This window comes from Ammospiza nelsoni, chromosome 22 (genome assembly GCF_027579445.1).
Source record: "Ammospiza nelsoni isolate bAmmNel1 chromosome 22, bAmmNel1.pri, whole genome shotgun sequence".
Taxonomy (NCBI): Eukaryota; Metazoa; Chordata; class Aves; order Passeriformes; family Passerellidae; genus Ammospiza; species Ammospiza nelsoni.
Genome location: NC_080654.1, coordinates 8,051,718 through 8,071,826, shown reverse-complemented (window position 1 = coordinate 8,071,826; position 20,109 = coordinate 8,051,718). Strand labels below are relative to the sequence as shown.

Here is a 20,109-nt window from a genome sequence, read left to right as displayed (position 1 = left end):
TTCCCTGGCGAGTCCGCCCTGCTAAGGGAGTTCCTTTAACACTCTCATTCTTTTCTAAATCACCACCATTACTATCACTCTCACTAGATCCCGTTTTTATAGCTATATCCGCAGGGGGAGCAGGGGGCACATTAGGAGCAACTGGAACCCTCGGGGGTGCTATACAATAAGACAAATCTTCCTCGATTGAAGGATACAAATTACGCTCCTTTCTTTCTTTACATCCCACACACTCCCTTTCATCATTCACTTCTAAAACCAAGATACCGCGCTCCTTTTGCCATTCTTCTTTCCGGTATAAAACAAAAAACAAATCTAAATATGGTATTTCATCCCATTTCTCATTTCTCCTTAAAAATTGCATCAAAGATTCCATTATCCCCAATTCCAGTGTACCATTCACCGGCCATCCCGCTTCCCCAATCTCATATTCAGGCCACCAATGATTACAATAATCTATCATTTTACTTTTATCCAATTCTTGATAATACCCCTCACTTTTCCATCATTTCAAAATACAACCTAATGGCGTATTTCCAGGTATTTTACCATTGGCTTGCACTAAGGTTTTAAAAGTTTTAAAAGACATCATATTACAGCCTTTAATTCCACCTTTAATCCCAATAAACCAATATACCTTAAACCAATATACCTTCTCGCCGTCCTTCCCAAAAAAAAAAACAGGAGGCGAGTTCCGGTCCTGCGTACTTAGACGTCTTATGGCCAGAGCCTTGGCTTTTCTACCAACCACCAAATCCAAATCCAATTATCACCTTTTTCCAATATAAAGCACCTTCGGGCTTACCTTAATGCAGTTTGTCCGACAGGCGCGGGGGTCGGACACGACCGATGTCTCCCCAAGAAGTGCTCGGTGCTGGCTGGAAGTGGATCGAGACGCGAACCGTCCCGGCAACCCTCGGAGTCCTGCCGCGGTCGCCAGAAAACTGTTGCCCGATTGATAAATGACACAAAACTCGGATAAGTTTCAAGTTTTGTGCAGTGCTTTATTAAGGGCCCGGGGAGCAGGTGGACTAGTGTCCCGAGCCCCCAATTTCACGTATGGGTGCTTCCCTTTTTATACATGCGATTCATAACAAGGTCTCCAAGAAACAGTTCCCCTTGCCTAGCCACAGACCCCTTGTGATACATTCCTTAGTTCACAAACAAAATCATAAATCTTCTGCTTATCTTATTCTAAGAGCATTGTATGCTGCCTCCAGACAGGTTAGCATTCTTACTTTCCTACACTAGTTTAAATATTTATTAAATCCCTAAGACTACCTGCTAGGTTACACACAAAACCCAACACACACTTTCAACGGCTACAAAACTGCTTTTAACAAACCAATTCACACACAACTCACTATAATTAAACATTTTGCTAAATTTCATTTCTTTTCCAACACTCCACTTCAAAGGGACCTGAAGACCCTTAAAGGGCATCGAGACAGGACAAGATCCCCTCCTCTGCTGGGGCCTCTCCCAGCCAGGAACTCTCCCGTTCACTGCCCTGGGGGCAGCCCCTGAGTCTGTCCAAACACGGGAACTTCGCTGTGTTGAGCCCAGATCCAGAGTCTTGACTCCTGCGCAGGGCACAGGAAATCCCTCACTCGCTGCTGTGCATTGTCCCTGCTGAGGCTCAGACACTGGCAGGGCACATTCCCTGCCTGCAGGATTCATGCCCGACCCAAGCACTGCACCGATGGCTCCAGCATTGCTTTCCAACAAAACCAGGGCAAGGCAAACTGTGTGTAGCTCATGGTATTTTAGAGTGTCTAAAACTCACTAAGTCATCGATCTGAGAGGTGAGATGCATTTGGAATTCATGGCATGGAGAAGCAGTGCAACATGGAAAAGGGGAGCATAGAAATAAAAAGAGGAACACATCTCGGATTGTTCCTTTCCATTTTTATTTCACTTCTGGAAAGCTGTTTCACTTCCCCAGGAGTCTCCTCCACAGTCCTGTCCTCCCTTTTCAAGAACCTTTCCTGGAGAATGAGGTGCAGCTTCTGTCACAAGATGTGCCCCTGTAAGGTTTTCTGTGTTGCTGTTCTGGTGGCCTGGAAAGGCCCAGGGATGGCCTTGGAGAGCCGACGCTTCAAAGGACGAGGAGAGACTTCTGATCTTGTCTCGGTCTCGGTGTTTATTAATTGTTTATCTAAAAGATTTTCTTTCAGCCCGACAGAGGTCTGCACAGCAAGTCAGCCATGGGCACACTGCGAGCCCCCTGGGCGGTCACTTATCTTTATACTCAAAGTTGCGTATACAATATTTACTATTTCTCCCCAATACCTTCTACTCTTATTAACCGGTGCACTTTTAATAATGACCAATCCCAAAGTGCCACCACCACCACAGAAGATGGAGGCCAAGAAGAAGAAGAAGAAGGACAGGACACGCCCCAATTCCTCCATCTTACTTCTTTAGACCCCCCTGTACCAAAATCCTAAACCCTGTGTTTTACACTTTAACTAACTTATCCCTTCACCATTCACCCAGTGAATTCCTCCCAGTCCTCATATAGGTCTCATCTCCTGTGTAGGATCAAAATCCTGCCACCAGACACTTCTGGCAACATTCCAGGATTCCCGAGCCCCCCAAGGGTGGTCTCGGCCTCTCTGCACCTCCATCCTGAGGTGCTGAGATCCCACATCTCCCCCTTCTGTTTGCACCAGGAAGATCTCTTTTACTATCCGATTCATAGCGTGTTTTAAACATGCAAATATGCATGGGATGACAAGTATGAGGACTAGGAGAATTATTAAAACATAGAATCCTACTCTTAAAATTCCTCTCCATATGGGAGAGATGTCAAAGAAGTCTACCCTTAAAATTCCTCTCCAAATGGGAGAGATGTCAAAGAATTCTACCATACATTTTGCTTTGGCTGACAGATAGGTAAATTACCCCCATTGCTTATTTCAATGAATGAAAGAATGATGCGTATAAGCATCATGAAACTCATGGCTTCACTTCTGTGTGACATCATTGCTTTGCTTTTCATTCAGGACCTTAACAGAGAATCCCCCCAAAGTCCTTAGTTTCTTCTTATTTCTCTTCCGAGTCGTCTTGGCAATCTGAGTCTCGACCCCTGTTTGAGTACTCGTCTCTTTTTTTTTTTTCTTGGATCTTTGTTCTGGGTTCCGTATTTTCATGTTCTCGCACTCGAAATGGTTTCACGTGTCGTGCCGACACCCACGTCTCGATCTGTGGAGATACAAGCGAAACCCTTGCCCCCCACTAGGTGGCGCTGTCACCGGCCTCCCCAGCTCGGATGACAGCATGAGCTCTACCGCCCCTGTCCTGTCGACTGCCGTGTTCGTGATCTCATTTGAGACCGTGTCTGCTTGGCTTTTAATTCAGCTGAAAATGGAGCTTGAACACCAGAACGTCTCCCTTGAAGGGAAGGGACTGGGACTCCGAGGGTTATACCAGAGGCATCAAGTCTGAGGAGGGTGTGGAGCCGCTGGGACATAGGATCCCGAGCACGGCCCCTCCTCGCCCGAGACGTCACTCTCTCCCCCTCGTTCCACCTCCGAATCTCCTCCCCTCGGTCTGTCCCGACTCTGTCTCCTCTCCCTCTGACGTTGTGTCCCTGGCTCCTCCCGCCGGTGTGTACAGCCCGCCCCCCGCCGGCACCCGGGCCCGCCCCGCAATTCGACCCGACTTCGCTCCCGGGTTTTTGCGAGTTTTGCCCGCCGCGCGCGTGTCCGCTACTCTGCCGGCCGGCCGGAGCGGCCGCCACCCCCCGGCGCCGCGCTGATAAAAGCCGCGTCTGCACTCATGTCTCCCTTGTCTGTCTCTTCACCCGCGCTCCCCGCCGGCTCCGTCGCTGCCGCGCCGTGCCCCCCGCGAGGAAGCGCCTCCCCCCCCGATCCCTTCTCTTCCCCCTGCACCCCCTCCTCCGATCCTGACTCCCTTGTATTCTCCGGAGTTTTAGGACGCTTTAGGAGCTTCTTGGGGTTTCTGGGTTTTGGGACCGGGGGCTTTAATATTATTTCCTGCTCTCTTTTCTCGAGAGCCCTTTCCCCTGGCTTCTTGAGGCCAGAACTAATTAAAATTTTTTCTTTTTTTTTTTTTTTCTCCTGGAGCTTTGCTCCCCACCCTCCTTCTGAGGGTGCCGGCAACTTTTCGTTGCTCTCCCAGTCTTTTCGACTGCGCCGAGATGATGCCTTTCTGGCATCAATCTTGCCGACGAGAGCAGCTTTAACGCTGTCTCGTCCTTCTTTGTTGCTAAAAAATATAAGTGCCTATTAATTTCCTGCCAAAACCCCACTTCGAATAGCAGGCATGTTTCGGCCAGTGGGTAATTAAGCCTTGCCCACAACAACAGCTGTTTTAATTCTTTCTTTTGAGATCCTTTCTGTATATGTTTGAGCCACGCCTTGTAAGGCGGACAAAATTTCCCGTTGTTTTTTGGGAGAGTGTGCAATTATGTTCTTATTTTTTGACCTTCTCACCGAATCTGTCGTCAGAGCTGTCCGAAGGCTCCCGTCTCTGTCCAGCAGGTCACAGGAGAAGGAATCCAGAGGCGCCTTCTGGTTCTGATCCGGGCTGCTCTGCGAACTGCCTTCGGCAGAAGCTGAGAGATGGAATTCTCAGTGACTGCTGTTTTTTTGCAGACTCTTCTGGCCGTTTTTCTTTTCTTTTCTTTTCTTTTCTTTTCTTTTCTTTTCTTTTCTTTTCTTTTCTTTTCTTTTCTTTTTTTCTTTTCTTCTTTCTTCTTTTCCTTTTTTTTTTTTTTTTTCTCTCAGGCTTCTCTCCTCAGGAGCTGCCCTCTCGGCTCTTCAGCTCTTCAGGGCTGATCCCCCCCCGAAAGGGTTGGTGGGGGGTGCCCACGCAGCGAACGCCACTTGTAAATTTCCTGGCGTTCTTCTTTTCTCTTTGCTGGGCTGATTTATGTCCAGAGCTATTTCAGGGACGCCGCTTGTTAGTTTTCTGTGTTTTTTTGCTGTTTAGGTTTTCTGCTGTTTTAGGTGTGCTGGAATTCTCAAGGATGTCCTTGGAGAGCCGACGCTTCAAAGGACGAGGAGAGACTTCTGATCTTGTCTCGGTCTCGGTGTTTATTAATTGTTTATCTAAAAGATTTTCTTTCAGCCCGACAGAGGTCTGCACAGCAAGTCAGCCATGGGCACACTGCGAGCCCCCTGGGCGGTCACTTATCTTTATACTCAAAGTTGCGTATACAATATTTACTATTTCTCCCCAATACCTTCTACTCTTATTAACCGGTGCACTTTTAATAATGACCAATCCCAAAGTGCCACCACCACCACAGAAGATGGAGGCCAAGAAGAAGAAGAAGAAGGACAGGACACGCCCCAATTCCTCCATCTTACTTCTTTAGACCCCCCTGTACCAAAATCCTAAACCCTGTGTTTTACACTTTAACTAACTTATCCCTTCACCATTCACCCAGTGAATTCCTCCCAGTCCTCATATAGGTCTCATCTCCTGTGTAGGATCAAAATCCTGCCACCAGACACTTCTGGCAACATTCCAGGATTCCCGAGCCCCCCAAGGGTGGTCTCGGCCTCTCTGCACCTCCATCCTGAGGTGCTGAGATCCCACATGCCCCCAACTGCAGCTTCTCTTGGCTTTCCACACCGTGAGTGCAGCACGACTTCTGCAGCAAAGCAAGACAAATGTTTGGATTCCTTGACAAGTTGTCCTTTCTTTTCCTTGTGGCCTGGGGAGTTGTGCCATTGCTGAGTTTTTCATTGTGCCCGTTCTAACCCAAGAAAACAGGAGGTTTTGTTGGAGACTTGCTGGGGAATGCAAGCCTGACCTAATGCAGAGAAATAATCTCCAGGACACTCTGGGAGCTCCCTGGGCTGGGCTCAGGTTCCCGCTGGGACTCTGCAGAGGGCTGGGCTCCAACTGGGATCAGCAGCACTGCAAAATACCTCTGGGCATCTCCATTTTCTGCTGCTCTGAGGAAGCAACGAAGGCAGTCAAGTTCTGGTTTTTCGTTCTCCTGGTGGATTTTTTCATTTGATTTGCCACCCAGAGGCAATTTCTGTGATGGTCTCTGTAAGTTGATTCTATTCCAACAGCACCAGCAGCAGGGCAGTGTTTGAGTGCTGCAAAAGTGGTCTGTGAGGCTTTCATTCCCCAGGACTTAGTGCTCAAGGACTTGTGAGCATTTCAGTCTCTGCTAATCATGATGCCTGTGACAAAAACCCTGAGTTCACCATCACAAAAGCGCAGTGGGCAGCAGTGATTGAAAGAGGCAAGTGCAGTTGTACTGATAAAATTCAGGTGGCAAGCAGAAGAGGGCCAAGAGCAGCTGTGATCTCCAATTGCCAAGGCAGAGGAACCAGCAGCCTCCTGCTGTCAGCTCAGGGTGAGTAAAAGAGAGCTGAAAACAGCACTGGAACCCGATCCTTTCTTCCTCTGAGGGCTGGCTCAGGGCAGCACAGTCGGGCCCTGAGCAGTCAGGGCTGTGTGTGGGTGCTGGTTGCTCTGCTCCAGAACTGAGCTGGAAAAAGCCCTTGGGAGCCGAGGCAGGAGCAGGCGGGAAGGGGCGGGCGCTGCTGCTGCTCCTGGCCGGGAGCCCCGGCTGGGCCGGGCCGGCGCCCCCTGCCCTGCAGCTGCTGCTGCTGCCAGAGCCGGGCGGGACTCGGGGACAGGGAACGGACACGGGGGGACAGCAAAGGCCTGGCGGCTGCAGGGAGGGTGGCGCTGGGGCCAGGGCCAGCACAGAGCTTCAGCCCGCAGTTAACCCCGAGGGAAACGATGGGGAAAGGCTCCATTTCAGCCTTTCTGCACTCGTGGCTGTGAAGGGTCCGAAATCAAAGGAGAACAAGCAGGGCCCGACCCCTCCTCCTGTGGGAGGAGCCCTGCGTCTGGGGCTGTGAGGGGACGTGAGGGGCTGTGAGGGGCTGTGAGGGGCTGTAAGGGGCCCTTGCTCTCCTATGCAGAGCTGTCATTCCTATCCAGGAACCCATGCCTGAAATGGAATTCCACCCCAAAACTCCCCATATATCCAAGGGCTGCTTTCAAACAAAAGCTGCAAGGACAGACAGGTCTTGCTTGCCTTGGTCTCTGGTGACTGCTTCTCATGTGCCTTCAAAACCCTGGGGTTCTGTGGTTTCCATCCTATAGAAAAGAACTGTCCCCATTGTCCAGGTGCTCCTGGCCTCAAGCACTTGACCACTATACAGGGATGCAGTTTGACAAGAAAGTCTCACAGATATGTATGCTTGGCTGAAAGATTTTTGAATGTAATGTCTGAAGAAGAACATAAATGAAAGCAAGTTTTGATATAAAAGAAAAGAATTGATGAGCCATTCTTTTTGGGTAGCTAAGATGACAAAGTGTATGTTAGTTAGAAGGGGTTTTTATGACTTAGAGCAAAGGATAAACCCACTTCAAACAAGAAGATTTTACCAAGCAGAAAGATAGCACAGGCAAACAAGTCAGGAAATTTTGCAAGTAGAAAAAAGTCTCAGAATTTTCCACTGCAAGAAAACTGGAAAACAACTTTTAGCTTAAACTGTAATCTACTAACTTTTAGTGATTGGAGAATAGTAACATGAATATGGTAATGATAGTAGTTATGATTGGCTATAGATAAAAGCTAAGGTATAGATTGGTTCTAGTGTATGAAGATGCTCAGCAAAGAAGGGTATATAATGCATTTGTAACCTAAACTAAGGGTCTCCAGGCCTGCAGCTGGAGCTGACAGCTATAGCACAGCTCTGTCACCCATGACTCTGGACTGCTATATCACCTTGGAAACAATAAACTGCATTTTGAAGAGCCGCCTGGAGTCCCACATCTCTCATTTTGGCTCTCACAAACTGGTGTGCCTGGAACTGCCAGTGCCCAGATCCAGAAATTTCCTGGTGCTGGTGCAGCCCAAGTGCAGCAATTTGCAGGCGAAAAACCCCAAAATCTGGCAATTTTCCACTGCTGACTCTGTTTCTGCCCAGACCTGGAGTTTCCCAGCACTGCCATGGCCCAGATGCAGAAATTTCCCAGTGCTGGCAAAGTCCAAGTGCAGCAATTTGCTGGCACAGAAATCCAAAACCCAGCAAATACCTGGGGCCGGCACCACCCAGCGCTGGTGTTTTCCAGCACTGCTAGTGTCCAGACCTGGCAATTTCCTGGTGCTGGCACAGCCCAATTCCAGCAATTTGCTGGCAAAGAAAGCCAAAATCATGCAAATACCGGGTACTTAAAGCAACCCAATCTCATGTTTGCTGACACCGCCAATGCCCAGATCTGGAAATTTTCAGATGCATGCACAGCATAATTCCAGCAATTTGCTGGCACAGAAGGTTTGCATTTGGCAATTTCCCAGTGCCGGCACATTCCCCACCCAGATCTGGTGTGCACTGGCACTGTCAGTGGCCACATCTGGCAATTTCCCGGTGCCAGCAAAACACAAAGGCAGCAATTTTTTGGCAAAGAAAGCCAAAACTTGGCACCGCCCAGATCTGCTGTGTTTGGGTTGGTTTAAAAGAAGAAGGAGACCTCAGCTTAAGGCTGTGGGAAAACCCTCTTTAGTTGGGGTGAGCAGGAGCTCCCGCCCATGATCCTCTCGTTCAGTTATGCAAATTGTTACTAGAAAGTTCTGAGTTCCCTTTGCTACCATTGGTTACTTTTTACTGCAAAATTGTAATATTCTCAATCCTTCCTTCCTCTTGGGTCCTTCTCTCAGATCCCACCTTAACCCCTCCCCATAAATAAATGTATAAATATCCCTGCTAGACACTGGACCCAGGCTTTTTTCTGCTTCTCTCTGTACTGTGCATGCCGTTCTGTTTGTTGTGTTTGCCTTCATTAAAATTCTGTTTCCAGAGCACCAGATGAAAGCAGTCTCTGTAGAGAGAGAGACTGTACAGAGGCCAGAGCCGGTTCTCAGGGAAACCACTGGTCAACGGTGAGGATGAGGACCAGAAGGTTTCACTGGTGTTTGCTGGAAATGCCAGTGCCCAGATTTGGAAATTTCCCTGTTCCAGCACCGCCCATGTCCAGCAATTTGCTGACACAGAAAGATAAAACCTGTGGCAGCTTTCTGCTACTGGGTCTGACACCACCCACATCTTGTGTTTGCTGCGCCAGAACCCAGATTTGGAAATTTCCCAGTGCCAGCAGAGCCCAAATCCGGAAGATTTCTATCCCTGGCAACGACACCACCCAGATCTGGTGCTTGCTGGCAGCACCAGTGTCCAGATCTGAAAACTTCCTGGTGCTGGCACAACCCAAGTCCCGGCATTTGCTGGCACAGAAAGCCAAAATTTGGAAATCTGCAGGTTCTGGCTCCAGCACCATCCAGCTGTGGTGTTTGCTGGGACTGCCAGTGCCCAGACTTGGAAATTTTCCAGTGCCTTCATAGTCCAGGTCTAGCAATTTGTTTTTAGCTAGCTTAGGCGGAGAAGTTTCTTTGGACTGTGACTTTCCTTTTTCTTGGAACTGTTCAAACCTGCTCTGGACTGAAAACCCAGAACAACACCGCCAGCTGACACCTGTGGCACACCGAGCTCTGGGACGCTGCATTCCAGCACCAGAGGGACTCAGAAGAGACCAAGTGAGCCAACTACAACCCACAAAAAGGACTTTCTGAATTTGTCATCTCTTCAGCACCGTCAGAGGTTTTATTTAATATTATTCATTTTTCATGCTTGTGAATACTTTACTTACCAGTTAAATAAACTGGTTTTTTCACTTTTCTCAAGGGAAGTCTTTTCCTGAACTAGTAGGGGGAGGGGCTGCTTTAACTTGCTTTCTAGATGGACCCCTTTTGGAGATTTCCTCCCAAAATTTGCCCTAAGCCAGCACTAACAGCCATAATGAAAATTTCACCAGTGGCATAATTTCCTGGTGGCAAATCCTGTGACAGAAGCTTGACCTCGTTCTCCATGAGAGATTCTTGGGAAGAGCAGACAGGAGAAGATTCCTGGAAAACTGAAACAGCTTTCCAGAAGTGAAATGAAAATGAAAGAAACAATCCAAGATGTTTCCCTCTATTTATTTATATGCTCTCCTTTCCCATGTTGCATCCCAGTAATTCCAGATGCACCTCATCTCTAAGATCGGTGACTTAGTGATTTTTAGACACTCTAAAATGCCATGAGTCACATACAGTTTTCCTTCCCCTGTTTTTACTGGAAGGCAACACTGGAGATGTAAGTGCAGTGCTGGGGTCAGGTAGGAATCCTACACCAAGGGAAGGTGCCCCGACAGTGTTTGCCCCTCAGCAAGGACAATGCACAGCAGCAGGTGAGAGGATCGCTGTGCCAGTGTGCAGGAGTCAGGGCTCTGCATGTGGGCTCAAGGCCGCAAAGTTCCCGTGTTTGGATAGACAGAGGGGCTGTCCCCGGGGCGTGCGGGGCTCGAACGTGGGGCTCGTGGGGCGAGCGGGGAACGGACACGGGGACGAACGGCCCCGGTGCTTCAGTCGCAGTGGCAGCAGCGGTGGCAGCAGCAGCAGCAGCAGCGGCAGCATAAAAAGCAGACTCCTCAACACTCATTCTCATTCTCTCTTTCTCTTTCTCTTTCTCTTTCTCTTTCTCTTTCTCTTTCTCTTTCTCTTTCTCTCCCTTTCCCCTGTCAGGCACCCTTCTCTCGGGGTCCCTTGCCCGGCATCCCTCTTCTCTCCCCGCCTCCCTCTCCCCTGCCGGGTCGGGCCATGCCCCCGGCCCGCCCCCGGCCCTGGGCGGGGCTGCCCCGTGCCCGGCCCCGGCTGTCCCGCCGCGGTCTCGCCTCCACCCAGCTCTGGCCGTGCTGGCGGTGGCCTCCACCCAGCTCTGGCCGTGCTGGCGGTGGCACTGCTGAGCAGGCATCAGTGCCTGGGGCTGGGGCAGCATCGCCGCCCTTTGCCTCCGCCTGGCCCAAGCCCGGCCCCGGACCCGATGCAGGGTCCAGTCCCGACCCCGGCCCCGGCCCAGGCCCAGGCCCTGGCTCCTCCTGGGGCCTGCGGAGGACACACGCGGCGTGGCCACTCCCGCTGCCTTTGCTGCGGCTTCCCCAGCCCGAGCTCTGCCGCTCGGCAGCCCAGCGGCCGGCCCCAAGCCTCCCATGCTGTGTTCCGAAGAGCGAACGCCGGGGCATGGCCGGCCCGGGGCGGGTGAGGGGCGCTCGGGGGCCGTTGCTGGCCCCGGGCCGAGCGCTGACAGCCGCGTCCCGCCTTTAGGGACGGCGCAGGAGGCCCTGCAGGAGCGGTACCGGCTGGGATCGCTGCTGGGGCGCGGCGGCTTCGGCAGAGTCTTCGCGGCCACGCGGCTCTCGGACGGCGCCCCGGTGAGCGGCGGGGCCGGCGGCGGGCGCAGGAGGAGGGGATGGAGGAGGAGGAGGAGGGCGGAGGGCGGAGGATGGGGCTCACAGTGCGGGCGGCGAGCTCACCCCGCTGCTGCCCTTGGCTTGCAAGTGGCCATCAAAAGGGTGCCACGGAACCGCGTCCAGCACTGGGGCGAGCTGGTGAGTGAGCGGGACCAGCGGCAGAAGCCGGGGCTGCCGGCCGGGGATGAGCCGGGGCCCGGCTTGGTGGGAACCGCCAGGACGCCCCGAGGGAGAGCGGGCGTGGGGCCAGCACAGGGCGCAGAGCATCCCGGCCTGGCTGAGGGCTTCCTGAGCCCTGGCACGGCATCGGCCCCACTGACGGCATCGTGCTCCTCCCACAGCCGGACGGGACCAGCGCACCCCTGGAGATCGTGCTGCTGGCCAAGGTGTCCACTGGCTTCCCCGGTGTGGTCCAGCTGCTGGAGTGGCTCGAGCTCCCCAGCTGCATCGTGATGGTGCTGGAGCGGCCAGAGCGGTGTCAGGACCTGCAGCGTTTCATTGGGGCATGGTGGTTCCTGCCCGAGGAGGAGGCGCGGGAGCTGTTCCGCCAGGTGCTGGAGGCCGTGCAGCACTGTACCAGCTGCGGGGTCCTGCACCGTGACATCAAACCAGAGAACATCCTGGCTGACCTGACCACCGGGCAGGCCAAATTCATTGACTTTGGCTGTGGCACCTGCCTGCAAGACACAGGCAACACACACTTTGCAGGTGAGCCTACACAGGGCTGTGCTCCTGCTGCTGGCATCTCATGGCCCAACATCTCCCAGCCCAAGCTGGCTGTGGCAGCGGGGATTCTCCCTTTTGCTGCCAGTCAGGGGACTGAGTCTTCAGCTGAGTTGCTTTAGAGCAGGACTGGGTGGGCAGCCATCTTCCAGCCCTGCTGGCAGCCTTTGCCAGTCACTCTGCCCAGGACTGGGGCTGGGCTGGGGCAGCCAGCCCGACCAAACCCCCCGTGGGTGGGGGTAGCAGAGAGGGAGGGCAGAACCTGTGCCCCAGCCACTTTGGTGTGCAGGGGAAAGGAAGGGCTTGGACTGCCCCACTCACCCTGTTTGCCTTGGCTTCATGATATTTTTGGGGCAATGCAGGCAGGGAGGATAAGGGCAGTTTTTTTCCCCAGCACAGAGGGGGTTTTTCCTTTGCTTTTCATGGTCAGGCCTAGCCAGGGCTGCCCTCTTCCAACACCAGAGGCTTCTTTTCCAACCCCGAGTTTGTGCACAAGTCCCAGGTGCTGGCGAGAGGGCAGTGGTCACCCTGGGTGCCCCTGATGCAGCCCCCGCAGGCGCAGGGATGCTGGGGCCAGGCTCTGGGAGCAGCAGCATCCCCCTGATGAACTCCATCTGTATTCCATAGGAACACTGTCTTACAGCCCTCCAGAATGGAACGACTTTGGCTGGTACCATGGCGAGGCAGCAACGGTCTGGTCCCTGGGCATCCTGCTGCACCAGATGGTCTGCGGCGAGCACCCTTTCAGGAGGGGCCAGAACCTCAGCTGGGGCCAGCTCCCGCTGCCACAAAGGCTCTCTCAAGGTGGATCCTCTTCTCTGGGCACGAGGGGAATCCCAGTGCTTTGAGGCAGCAGTGGGCTCGTGAGCATCCTGCTCTGGCAGCTGCTGAGGAGGTGGCACATGTCCTGCTCTCCTCCAAAACAGGGAATTGATGGGAATGATTAGGCCCAGCTCTGAGCACATCCAGAATGGCCTGGGCATGGAAATAGTAGGGCAAAGCAGACGGGAGCCTTCTCTGGCTGACCGGCAGTTTCTGCTTTCTCTCCACAGAGTGCAAAGATCTGATCAGGAGGTGTTTATCCGTGAACTCCTTGGACAGACCCACACTGGAAGACCTGTTCTGTGATCCTTGGATGTGGGATATTCCTCTGCCATAGAAGAAGGGAGAGAGCCACAGGCACACTTTGATCCAGAGCCCTGGCAAGTTCCTGCTCCACACATGCCTTGGCAGTAAGAAACAAAGGAACCCAGAGCTTTTTGCGCTGCCAGTGTCACTGCACCGGGGTCATGGGATGGGAACACGCAGCCCTTGTGCTGGAGCTGAGCTGCTCTGCCCAGCACTGGTGGCTGCCATCCAAGCTGGTTTTGCTTGTCCCAGTTCCCTGACAGCTGGGGCCCTGGGCAGAGCCCTGAGAGCCTGGTCTGCCCCCAGGAAAAGAGAAGGAGCCCCTGGAGAAGCTGTACCGGGTGGGGATGCTCCTGCTGCTGCTGGAGACAGCGAGGGAGACATCAAGGATGACAAGCTCTTCCTCAGCCTGGCCACGGGAGGCTGAAGGTGATGGACTTTGATTCTGGCACCTTCTTCAAAGCCAAACTCCACAGGGAATTTGCAGATGAGTCCCCAGCCGGGGAAATTCTGCCAGATTTGGGCATGACCCAGTGTGGCAGGGAACCAAAGGTTCCCCCTTTGCTGGGGCATATGCAACTTATGCTTCAGTGGCTGCCCAGCTGCTTTTGGCAGGGCTGGGAGAATGGGCTGGGGTGGGTACGAAATGGGAGTGGGCTCCTGGCCCTGCCAACAGCCCCAGCACCCACCGTGCCCCGGGCTGGGGCTGGGGCTGGGGCAGCCAGCCCAACACAAACCAACCCCATGGTGGGAGCAGAGGTGGGACTCCAGAACCTTTGAACAGCTGCTTTGCTGTGCAGGCAAGGAAGAGCTTGGGCTGCTCCACTGCCCTTGTTTGCTTTGGGATCACCCTGATTTTGAGGGGCAGTACAGGGAGGAAGAGAGAAAGTGTGGGCCTCCCTCACTCATGGCTGGGTTGTTCCCTAGCATGTAGGGGTTTAGCCTTCCTCAAGGCCCTGGCAGAGAAAAGAGGTTTTACCGTTTTTCTTGTTTTCCCTTTTTGTATCTAATCTCTTTTCAATAATGTGTTGTTTGTTTTTCCAGAAGAAATGTTCGAGTTGGTCCAGTGTGGATGGGGAAGTGCTTGGGAGCAGCTGTCGCGTGGATGGGCTGTGCCCTTGGAGAAGGCTGAGGCCATGGTTTGGGAGCAGCTTTTCTTGCAGCCGTGGCTGGCGTGAGGTGGGTCCCTGTGTGCTTGGCAGGGTGGGATCAGAGCTTTTGGGAGATGGCAACGAGCACAGGAGCATCCTGCTCTGGGCAGCTGCTGAGGGCTGGATGTGCCCTGGCTGGCTGCAGGCTGGGCACATGTGCTGCCCTCCTGCTCTGCTGCCAAAGGCAGCAGGGATGGGCAGCTCTGGGCACAGCTCTGGGCACAGCTCTGGGCACAGCCAGCATGGCCTGGGCACCGCAGGCCTTGGCACAAGGGCACAGGAGCCCTCAGCTGACGGGCGGTTTCTGCTTTCTCTCCTTGCAGCCGGGCTCTGCGGGTGCTGAGGCTGCTCTGGGCTCTGCCAGGGCTCTGCTGGGCTCAGCCCTGGGCCCAGCTGGGCTGGCTCTGCCCTCACATTGCTCTGACAGCTCTGCATCAGATGAGCCCGTTGTCAGCACAGCGCCTGAGCTTTCTGCTTTGGCAGGTGAGTGAGACTCTGCTGCAGGCCCAGAGATTGCAGCTGGGGACACACATCCAACTGGCAAGGACCCAAACTCTCCACAGTCGCAGCTGAACGCCTGGATCTGTACAGGGTGTTTTGTCTGTCCCATTCTTCCTTCTTGATTGGCTGGAATGTGCAATTGCACTTTCTTCCTCCTCTAGAAATGCCACGAGTGGGCCAAAGCTGGCGAGTGGGCCGTGCTCCTGAGGCAGTGCAGTCTGGAGCTGGTGGATGGAGAATTGCCCTTCTGCCTTTCCAAGCCAGAGCAAAAAGCTGTCAGTGTTACTTTGTGTCTCTGAGAAATCCCTGACAGTTTCAAAGGGAATGTGCAGCTCATTGCCAGGCTGAGAAGGAAGATCATCTTCTAAAGTATTTGGGTTTTGACAGAGTTTCCATTCCCAGTCCTGCTTGGAGCTGGAAGGGCACAAAGCAATTTCTTCTTGCTTCGACCACAATTTCAAATACCAATGTTGGAAACAAAGCCCAAAATCTTTTAAGAGGCTGCTGAGGTCAGTAAGATGGATCCATGCCATCAGCACATTTACAATGGAAATAACTGAGTTCTGTTTTTAAAAAGATTATTTACCTCTTAAGGCTAAGAATGTAACTTGGCATTTAAGTTTTGTTTTTTTCATTAATGTTATGTAATGTTTTTTCACTAACACTTGGATTTTATTCCTATCTTTTACAATTTACCTATTTTTTTCCTTTTTCCTTTTTTTTCCTTTAAATAGAAAAAATGTCCTATCAAAGGAATGTCCTTTGCTCCTGATTCCCGTGTGGAGCAGCTCCCTTCCTGCTGGCTGAGCTGCTCAGGCAGAGCCCGGCAGCTCCTGGCCCTGCAGGGCTGAGGCTTTTCCCTGTTGCTGTGCACAGACTGATGGAGCAGCACTGCTGAACACGGGCACACACAGGCACCAGGAGCAGCTGCTTTTGGCCACCTGAGGCTCCAAGGCCCTGTTGCAGTGTGTTGTAATATCCTGTCTTAAACTTCCCAGTCCCTTTCCCAGGTGTGCCATACCTCTCTTCCCCTTCCCCCCTCTCCCCCTGCTGGACTGTGAATCAGTTTTAACATTTCAGGAAGACGTCGTGTCGTTCGTCACTTTCAAAGGATGCCCCTCAGGCCTGGGAGTCATTGGCCTATCTAGGTGTCCCTCGTCCCTTGAGACCCTCCCCCTCCCACCTGGTTGGTGGCACACCTGTCCCTCCCCTCCCCCTGCCCCGGAGCTTAAAAGGTGAATCAGACCATGTGCTCGGGATTCTGTTGGAGCTGTTACACCTCTGTGACCATGGAATAAAGCTCTGGATATTAACCCTCCGGCAGAATCCGTCTCCTTCCTCCTCACCATAGCCTGAAGCCTTCTCACCTGAGGTAAACGGAGTTCCTAACAAGCCTGGACTTGTTCAGCTGCCCAGCTGCAACCTCCAGCAAGCTAAAGGTGTCTCTGGAGTGATACAACACAGTTGCCGCCTTTGGCCCAGCAGCAAGGGTCAGACTGGCCCAGGCACAATCTACCTGGTAATATTGGGATTCATATTCCAATATTTTGGTGCCCAACATGGGGCTGCTCGACTCTGCAGCCCCAGAAGGACTCTCAGTACCTCGGACAGGCTTCGGCAGCCATGCACCCAGCTGAAAGAGCCTTGGTTGCAACGCTCTCAGTGGAGACTTTGGGAATATTCCCAGAAGAAGTTTTGTGGACTGTTTGGCGCCTCAGGAAAGCCCAGCTCCTTTCTGGTGAGCAGATTTTCCAGAGGAAGAACAGGGTAGCCTCTCCTGCCCATAGAGGTGTCCTGTTCCGGTGAGGAGACCTGCCTGCCTGGACCTAGCCAGCTACAGCTTTCATTTCGGGTGAGTATCTCTGCTCTTGGTGGAGCAGAAGCTCAAAAACAGACTCTGCCATGAGTTCTGTTCCTTTTTTGCCTTTGCATTTCGTCTGCGCAGCCACACAGAATGGCTTTAGCTTTTGTGGTGTGTTTCACTGTCTTTTGGAATTCGCGCCGGCGGGGAAGGGGGAACTCTCTTGGCGCGGGGGACTCTGCTCTTTCTCTGTGCAGGGGAGGGGGGCTCTCTCAAGCGGGGGACGCAGTTTCTCTCTCTCTGTGCGGGATGGAGGGGTGCTCTGTACACGCGGCATGGGGCAGCCCCAGTTTCGGCTTGCCACGTGTTGTGGGGGAGGCTGCTCTTTCAGCTCTGCGGGGGGGGCTCTGTATCTGCCACGGCTCGGCAAGGCATGTCCCAGCTCCCTGCTGCTGCTGCCCGGGAATTTTTAAAGCAGTATAGACAGCTGCATTATAAAGCTTTTGTCTGCTTGATATTGCTTTCCTATTTGTGGGTTTTTTAATAGAAATCGGTAGCTGATTTTGGCTTTGTTTTTGGTCAGGCGGGATTTTGTACTTTGCCTTTTACATCTAACATGAGTTCGAAGCTTAGCATTGTACAAAAAGGAGTGTATTATCATATTGTTAGCATTTTAGTCAGTGGTAATGTGAAGTTCTCAAAAGGAAAATTGAAACAGTTAATAAGATGGCTTTTTCTACATTTCCCACAAATCTCCACTGAAGAAATCCACAATATTCAATTTTGGGATAAAGCAGGGAATGAATTGATAACCTTAGGACAGTCTGGGAATACACCCTCAGCTAAATTTGTGTTCTGGAGTTTACGAATTCGAACAGCCTTGCTCAAACAAAAGGAATCGGAAAAAAAGCCAAATTCCAAGCCATGTACTTCTACTCTCCCTGTTTCTCCCTCTCCTAGCTCTAAAACCCCTAAACCTCTTACCCCAAAACTTGGTATTTTCAAGAGAGCACACTCATCGGGAAGTCGACTCCCAGAGTTTGTTAAAATGCCTGAGTTGCTCCATTCACAAGGCCCTGGCCAGGCTACGTGGAGCCTTTCCCAACCCCCTGTGTCCCATCCTCTGAAACCCAGAGCATGTGTCAGCTGTTTTGCGGAGAAAAGAAGAAACCTCACAACTTTATAAAAGTTGTAAAGCCCGGTATGTTTATTTACGACACGCGCCGGACGCAAGTCCCCCAACAAGGCATGCATACCTCTGAAGACCTCAGGTCGTCTTTTATCCCCCTCCCAAATGCATATGCATACAGTTTCACAATAAGTTCATACATATTCATTCCGCATGACATTTAGCACTAGTTCTTCTTTATCAGAGGAATTCTTAGGTCTGGGGCAGATCGACCTTGCGGTAATTTCTGTTTTTCTTTCTCTGTCTCCTTGCTGTCTCTGGAATGCGGCTTTTCTTTCAGCTTTGGCCCTACAGACCTCTCACCTCTTCCAGGCACTTCACCTAATTCAGAATGGATCTCCACTCCGTCTCATTCCCCCCTTTCCTAGGAAATAAGTAAATTCTTTTACTTAATGAAAACTTTCACAACAGTAAGTGTCTTTTAGTGCTTCACCGTGTGCTTTTGACAAAGATGTTAGTACAGCTATTTGTTGTAGTATTCTCCAATACCAAATTAACAATATAATAGATAGTCCTAAACTTATCCCAACTAATATTAGTAAGACTACAATGGGGTGACACAACTTATTAAAGATTCTATTCGCAGTTGGTGACCACCCAAAGATCACATCCAATAATCTTAACAAAATTACATATACAGAGATTAGAATGGTTTCTACTAGACAGAATAACATCATTGCTATCAATTTGTACAGCAGCACAAGCAGTTCTCAAGCATACCCCCTTTTCCAGTATATACGAGCACAGTTTTCTGGTCAGTGACTGGATGGACTTTGAAGGGACAAATACTCTGCTCAGTGTCCAAACACACATCCTGAGCATTATAGTATTGCTTTTGCAAATGAATCCCATCTGTTCTCTAGTAATGCAGGATTCTAAGTTTACTGTCTGCCACTTTCCATTCATCTTTCGTGCCCATACTCTATGTTCTGAAGGATAGAGTATTGTTTTTCAATGGTTTGATCCTAGAGCAATGATGGGATGGACAACATAAACAGTGGCATTATGTATGGTAAGCACAAAGGCCACATTAGAAACAGGATCATAGGTGAAATTCACCATAGTCTGCCACACAATTTCTTGAATTTTAGCTGGAAAATTACCTTCACCCCTTTCCCATATGATCAGAGCTGCTGTTGCTTGTATCCATAACTGTGCTTGTATACAACTGAAAGCTAAAGACACATTATCTTGTACTATACTAAGTGTTTCTACTATCAACTTGTGGTCTTGGTCCCCGGCCTTTTCATACTTCCTTACTTTGGCAGTACTTTTGAAATCTGTCACTGGCTAGTTCCTAATGCCAATAGAGATTACTATAAAGGCTGCTTCAATTTTGTTAGGCTACCTGCTGCAGTGGCCAGTTTATTCACCAGTATTTCTGAATCAATTCCATTTAAAACTCCTAATCTTGTCCCTAATATGCCAGTTAGATGTTTGTTATGGGAAACAGGAACTGCTTTCTGTTTATGACCATGCCTCCCTGCCAGAGGGATGTGCTGGGCTCACACTGCAAATTCAGACACACTTCACAAGTGTATCTGACAGAGGTTTAGGTCATATTTGAGGCAGATGTTTGTTCTGAAATGTAGAGACCTCAGGAATCTCCTTCCCCCTCCAGAGCACCTGATTTAATGAAGGGGAAGTCTAAGAGAAGAGCCTAAATTCATTTGCAGTGCCTCAGAAGAAACTGGGACCAGGTTTCTGCTACTTGAAACACTCGGCACAAAAGTGACACCAACAGTCTGATTCACTTAGGTTATCACAGACTTCCTGGTGTTCATATACACCAGGGGAGGTTCAGACACTAATTACATCTGGTCTCTCATAAGCTACCCTATTGATGACCTGGCACCCTACTTTGATTTCTTCTCCTCTGATTCCTTGAAGAGTCCACAGTTCCTGTTCTTGCCATTCTTGCTCCTCACATATCTGATTCTCATGGATGACTACAGTAGATATGTTTAAATCTTTTATCTCAGAAGGTTTTCCTATGATCCAGTATACTGATTAAATGCCAGGGACCAAGGCCATTTAGCATTATTTTGAACAGAGGTACTCTCAAGTTCTGAAACTTCAGTTATGATTACACACAATACAATTCTACAAACTAAAATATGAGCTACTCCCGACTGCAATATACTCATTTTGCCCGAGTAAGTTTTAATCTCAGTTCATTGTCTCCTGGCGTCACTCCTTAAGGGGTTTCTGGGCCTTCTTCACCCGAGAGTGATGGATCCAGGCATTCTGCTCCTTGATTTTGATTGCAGTGAAGGTGGTGAGAAGTACTCGCAGTGGTCTCTCCCACTGTGGTTCCGAAGTCTTCT

General features: G+C 51.1%; 1 pseudogene; it reads left to right on the top strand.

Moving 5' to 3' along the window:
* The first annotated feature begins 849 nt into the window (after nt 1–849).
* LOC132082850 (serine/threonine-protein kinase pim-1-like) lies at nt 850–13,171 on the top strand (annotated as a pseudogene).
* Nucleotides 13,172–20,109: the final 6,938 nt, after the last annotated feature.